Source organism: Hydra viridissima, unplaced genomic scaffold (assembly GCF_058129835.1).
Source record: "Hydra viridissima isolate aposymbiotic clone 2 unplaced genomic scaffold, HvirCarnegie_v1 scaffold_11, whole genome shotgun sequence".
NCBI classification, from domain to species: domain Eukaryota; kingdom Metazoa; phylum Cnidaria; class Hydrozoa; order Anthoathecata; family Hydridae; genus Hydra; species Hydra viridissima.
In genome coordinates, this window is record NW_028324310.1 from 4,212,503 (window position 1) to 4,219,154 (window position 6,652).

General features: G+C 29.4%; 1 long non-coding RNA gene across 1 annotated transcript; it reads left to right on the forward strand.

Annotated features, from left to right (window-relative positions):
• Positions 1-3,204: 3,204 nt before the first annotated feature.
• On the forward strand, positions 3,205-6,365 carry LOC149881791 (uncharacterized). Its single transcript, XR_016444790.1, has 3 exons — positions 3,205-4,128; positions 5,186-5,596; positions 5,739-6,365. It is a non-coding gene; the product is annotated as an uncharacterized LOC149881791 (long non-coding RNA).
• The last annotated feature ends 287 nt before the right edge of the window (positions 6,366-6,652 follow it).

Consider the following 6,652-nt stretch of genomic DNA (forward strand, 5'->3'; position numbering starts at 1 on the left):
CTTGATCAGTCACCCATAGTCCTATTTCATTGATTAGATATTAGAAGACTGGAAGAAAGACTAGTTTTGATGAAGTTTCAATAATTTTATATCCAGGTGATACATTTCGGAAGAGGGAATTAATAACATTAGATGTTCAACCATCTACACAAGATCCTGAAATGATATCCATATGAACTTGAATGCTATTTACTTCTAGGATGGTAACCGGATTTTCAGATCCTTGATAAACTTGTGTGTATTTGATATTGTTAAAACCCAAAACTGATGAAATGGATCTTGTACCTGTAAAATCTACTCGATAATTATTTTCCAACATTAGTATAGATTTTAATGTACTTTTATTTGCTGATATGGTTATATAATATTGATTGTACTATCATAACGACCATTTATCTCCATTTGTCTTTGTATAACATTTTTAATAGTTGCTTGCTCATATATGCTTTCTGGGAATAAATAATGACATCTTATAATACTCTGCTATTTGGTGAATACTGAAAGAAGTTATTTGTTGAGTCAATATTTGGAAATGAGTTGTACGTTTCCTAGTTAGACAACACACTTTTTTATTTTTTGTTTTTGTCTGGCTTTAGTGGAGGAATAAATCTTGTTCTGAATTGTGTCTTATCATCAGACAATACCATTTGTATGCTTTTATGTGCTGTATTATTAACTAATTCAGCATTAGTACGTTTAATCTCATCTAAAATTTCTAAAATATTTAGACTTTCCATTTTTATATATACAAAATTTTTTATTGATTACATACCACGAGTCAAAACAAGATTGTGGAAAGTAAAAAGTACCAAATTCACATCTACGCTTTCCATTTGTTACTTTACTAGTTTGATCTATAACGACAATTTCATAAGGTTTCTTTTAAGCCATTTTACATAATAAAAGTATAACTTTAATAATAAAATTTGCATTTTTAAGTAACTTTTGTCTTGGACATTTGAAATAATTCTGTGCAAGGTAGGTACAATCCACATTACTATGTGCATGGTAGGTACAATCACGTTACTATGTCTTCCACAAGTATAATAAGCCTCACATTTGTTCTGCTTCTCTAATAACATATTGTCTTTATTGACAAGGTTTTTATTTTCTGATGATAGCTCTCTAGGATATGGAACATCTGACCCTGACTCAAAAAATTACATTCAATATCCCATAGTTGCTAATTTTCTTTTGCTGTTGTTTTAAAGAATGAAGAAACGGATACACCCGTTTGCACTATTAGTTCATTATTATTAAAAAATCTTGATATAGTTCCATAGATAATTTCAAAGCCTTTTTTTACAATACTATGCTCTGGCTGAGAAAGACTTTTCCCAAAAACCATGAGTCCCTTATAGTTTAATCCCCTGGATTAATGAGGAGATTAAGTAATAGTGATGTCTTACCACATCCAGAATTACCAATATATAAGCTTTTAAAGCTTCTGTGCGATAATGGATTATTTTGACGTTTGTTTAGTCATCCTATGAATATTGTTTAATATTCGTTTTATATGTAGATAAAAATTGTGAAGTTTAAATAAAACGAAAGTAAAAGTTGGTGAAATTATATTCGATAACAAACCTCTATCGAATATTGATCCGATTGATCTTTTAAAACCAACTAAAGATCTAAGATGGTTTACAATCTCCTAAGGAGCTACGTAAATGCTTAACCTATACATTATACAACAACACAGATCACGTAAATACTTAATCTATCAATGATACTACAACACGGATTAAAATATGGGAGAATGAATTAGTAAGCTCATAAATATATTTACGCAAGAAATTTGTTTTATAGAATGAAGTTTGTATAGAAAAGAGTAAGAAATGGGCAAGATTTTTAAAACTACTAAATACATAAGAGGTTTTCTTAAAGGGGAGTATGTACCTAATAATAAGTGTAATATAGATCCTATTGATGTATATAATAAAAAAGTAGAAAGTAAAAAGAATGAACATTTTAAAATTAATGCTAGTTTAAAAATTTTATGTGTAAATAAGTTAACTAGTTGTACAACAGAAACTTCAAAATAAATGATTGAAAGCGATATGATGATGATGATGATGATGATGATGATGATGATGATGATGATGATGATGATGATGATGATGATGATGATGATGATGATGATGATGTTAAAGATGGTGATGATGATGATGATGTGTTAAAGAGAATGTTTTTAAAAGAATGAAAAACAAACCTCACGATACTAAATTAAATCATCTAAAAGTGATAATAAAAAATAATGATGAAATCATATTTTTTGATGTTGTATGAAATTTTTAAAGAATATAAAGTTATGATTCATGATCTACATCGCCAACCAACAACTAAAATTATAGAAGCACACAAGAAACAAATATCTTCAGCATAAAAATATTTTATCTACTTAAATGTAAAATATATTTACTTCTTTTGAATAGGAGAAGAAAAGATGCAACATACTAAAAATATACTTTGCTATTGGTTTTTGTTTGTTATTCAACCTTTGAAGATGAATTCTTTAACAAAATTTTGTATGATAGAATATTTTTTTTTATAAAATATATTTGCGCACGAATAAGATATCTTAAGAAAAATAGTAAGAAACGGAAGCTTTTACAGAATTTTTATATATGTATATAGATAAACTAGAATTTTTATAGAAGTTTTTATAGAATTATTATAAGAATATATTTTTGAATTAAAAAGGAACAGAAATATGTTGGTGAGTCTGCATTTGATGAATATATTCAACATAATTATTCTTCACTTGTATAATTCTCTCTAAACATCTTTTATAAATTTAAATAATTCTATGATATCTATAAAAGAGTCAACGCTAGCTCCAAAGGAGCCTTCACACACATAAAGTACTTTCTTGTAGTTGCTGGTATATTCTTTAAATATGGCTTGTTGATTCCTCTAAAAGTTAAAACTGATAAGACTATAGCAAAAGCGTTTAAAACTTTGGTACAAACTTTTTCACAAAAGGTAAAAAACTTTGTAACAAAGTTTTACAAAGTCTGGCTAAGTTACACTCTTCTGAAAATGAAGAATGGTAAAGTGTAGTAGAATGTTGGAACCGTGCAGGGTGACTAGACCAAGTGAAGAAAAGTTTTTAAAGTTGGTTATTTAACTCATAAATTTTCTATTTATGTTTTTGTGTTTAAATTAACTTCATACTAATGTTCAACCTTTTATACGTTTGGCAGATCGAATTTATAAAAAGTAATCCATCATGGAAAGAGTAAGTTCGGCAGTTTCTGAGCTTTTTCAACTTGGAAAAATGTCTATATAGCTTTTAAGATTTTGAAGACTCGTGTTAGCCGATTTGTTATCTATAAAATTTTAAAACGTCCCAGAGAAGCTGGACCTACTCTTCCGAATTCGCAAAAACCAGAATATCCAGCCTTATCAATAACGCTGGAGAGGAAAATCAGGAGAAATTCAAAGAGAAGCATAAAAAATTGGCTTCAGTAGCAAACGTCAGTTACGGTATGATGCAAACACTATTAAAATTTGATCTAAAACTTGCAGCATTCAAAATGAACAAAGCTCGACTGCTGTCACAAACCTCAAAAGCAAAACGATTGAGTAGAGCGAAGCTTCTTTTAGATAAACCTAAGGATGCCACGCAACCTCGAGCGCTGTGGACAGATGATAAATTACTTACAGTGCAAGCAATACACAAGAATCAGAACAAACGGATTTACGCACTGCGAAAAGAAGACATCCCAGTTAATGAACAAATAGCTTATCAGCGCCAAATACCAGCATCTGTAATGGTTTGGGCAGGTCTAGACTCAACAGTTGAAAAAATATCCTTATCTTTATTGAAGAGAGGTAAAAGAAAACCAACAAGTTTATTTGAAACCGTTGAAGGAGCAGCTGATTCCATACATCAATAGGAAGTTTAAAGAAACTGGCATCACTCTCCAACAAGACAGAGCCACAATTTATACCGCAAACGTTTTTGAAAATTGGTGCAAGTACAATACTGCAGGGCTTTGGGGATTGATGACCTTCCTCTTCACCAAATTTAAACCCAATGAATTTTGCTATTTGGAGTATTTTGGAAAACAATGCATGTTAGTTTTCTCACCAAAGTGTAATATCGCTGAAAGAAAAATAAAGGTAAAAATAACTTTTCATTTATATTTGTATAGCTATGTACTTTATTTGTGCATAAAACTATACCATTTGTCCTTATTTTTGCAAAGTTATTTAAATAAAAATTTGTCTACATTTTGGTCAGATCACCCTGTATAATGAAAGAAAAAATGTGAAAATACTTTAGTGCTAATTCAACTCATTTATACATAAACGTTTTGGATAATCTAGTTAAAGAATACAGTAATACTTTTGATTCTTCGATAAAGATGACACCTGTTGAAGCTAGTTTGAAATAGAATGAAAATAGTGCGTGAAAAAATCTATATCCAGAAAAATTTAAAACCAATGCCAAAATTATTGCTTGGTGACAAAGTAAGAATAAGCAAGAAAAAGTCCATCTTCAAAAAGAGTTACACAACTAGATGACTTAAAAAGTTTTCAGAGTGCAAAATATTACTCTAGCAACATGTAAGATTAAAGATTACAATGGTAAAAATATGAGCTGGAAGTCACCACTAAGAACGTTAGATCATGATGAGTTATTGAGTTTTAACATGTGCCGTTAGTCACAATAGTTTGCCTACAGTTTAATAAATTGTCAGGACAAGCATATGGAAAAACGTGTTGAGTAAAACATGGCAATTTGATATTAACGTGACTTCCACATGATATTCTTATATTTTTTCACAATATTTTAGATGATATTACATGTGTTTAAATTACATATTTGCATAAACTGCATAATTTTATAAGTTGGGGATCAAAGTTTTATACTGGAGGAAGAAAAGAAAACATAAAATTCAAAGCTCAAAAATAAAAATTCTGTCTTTTATGACCATGATAACTGGTAGCTTATTGAGGGAATTGACAAAAGATTTCTGGCCGATGCTTTTAGGATGATAAGTCTATTGATGCCAGTATTTCATTTTGGATCCTTTTCATCCAATTACTTGTATTGTTTAGTATATGTTGGCAAAGTTTTAGAGGCTGGTTGACTTAAAAATAAAAACTTTTTTAATATTTAGGATTCTGCAACTACCATACCTTCATTTAATATTCTTTCTTTTTTTTTTTTTAGAAATAGAGTTGGTTGTTTAATTGTGACTTATTTGGAAATTGAGTTTAAGCATCTACTATTACATATTCATACAATAGTTAAAAAACATCACGATAAAAGTTTTTTATAATTAAAGATGTAATTAAAAAACTGTTTTGCATATGACCCATAATCAGCTGATTATAAAATTATTATATGCAACTATACGACGATCCTCGACATGGAAACGCTTAAATCTTCCCATATTAAAACATAATTAACGGCAGTTTATTTCTAAAGTTACACCACAGACATTTCTTTATAAAAGTGGTTGTCAAAAGAATAAAAAGAGTTCAAAAACTTGTTCCAACAACTCACAATAGTGTCTAATACATATTATTTGTTTTAGAGTGATCCGATTGACTTTTACCCGCCAAAACAACGTCAAATCGGGTAAAAAAATTAGTTTGATTTATCTTATCAATAAGGTTATTAACAATATGCGCAATTATTTTTGCACGGAGAAATTTTCTCATTTGATATTAATTTGTTTTTAACTTTACTCCAAAAAACTTTTGTTCTTTTTTTTTTACAGAACGACTTTAAAAATGTTGGAATTGAATCAAGAATTAATAGAACGAAGAATGCGATTGTAAGAAAAGTTACACAATCATTCTCATCATCAATCCTAAAATGGCGAAGTAATAGGATTTTGTTAGTTGGTTTCTGAACGTCACTGTTTCTCGTATTTACCGTAGAAAACAAGATGCTATCAATGTTTTCGTTGGCAGCTTGCAATTTCGTTGCTAAGTTAAAATTAATTTTAAGTCAAACTTCATTCGTTTACAGTGAATCTATATTCTAATTATATTGTTTTGAGATAAAGATTTCTAAACGATGTATTTTCATTTAAATGGTAGGTGTAAGCTTCCTGTACCATTTTCCGTTCGTACTTTTTAATCGCTAATTAGAATTATTTATATTGGTGGCTGCGCAACCAAAGTGACTTCTTGTTATTAGTCAAATTGCCGCTAATGTTTTACATCAATCATTAAAATGCATCATTAAATTCTAATTGCTAAGTTGAGGTTTTTTTTATCTTGATCAAAATTGTAAGATTACACGACGATATTAGCTTCTATGATCAGATCATGAGATGTTGATGACATGTTGCTTTTGAGTGAGGATTAGGACATTTTATCACTAAAGCGCATCACAAAAAGAGAAATCATATAAATGAATTAATTTATGTTTAAGAGGCATGAGGAAAAACAAAGTTGCTGTTTATTGACGCAGATGCTGACGCTTGCAAGATAGCAATTCAAAGAATGTCTTTAGAAATTCTTCAAAAAAACCTTTCATTTAGACCGACTAAGAATTCTTCAAAAAACTTTCATTTAGACCGAGTAAGAAAACGAAATTTGATTTGAGAAAGTAAGAATTTTAAAACTTTGATAATCTGTTGAATTGAGGGGCGAAAAAATTCCTTTATAGCGACATTTATTTGTG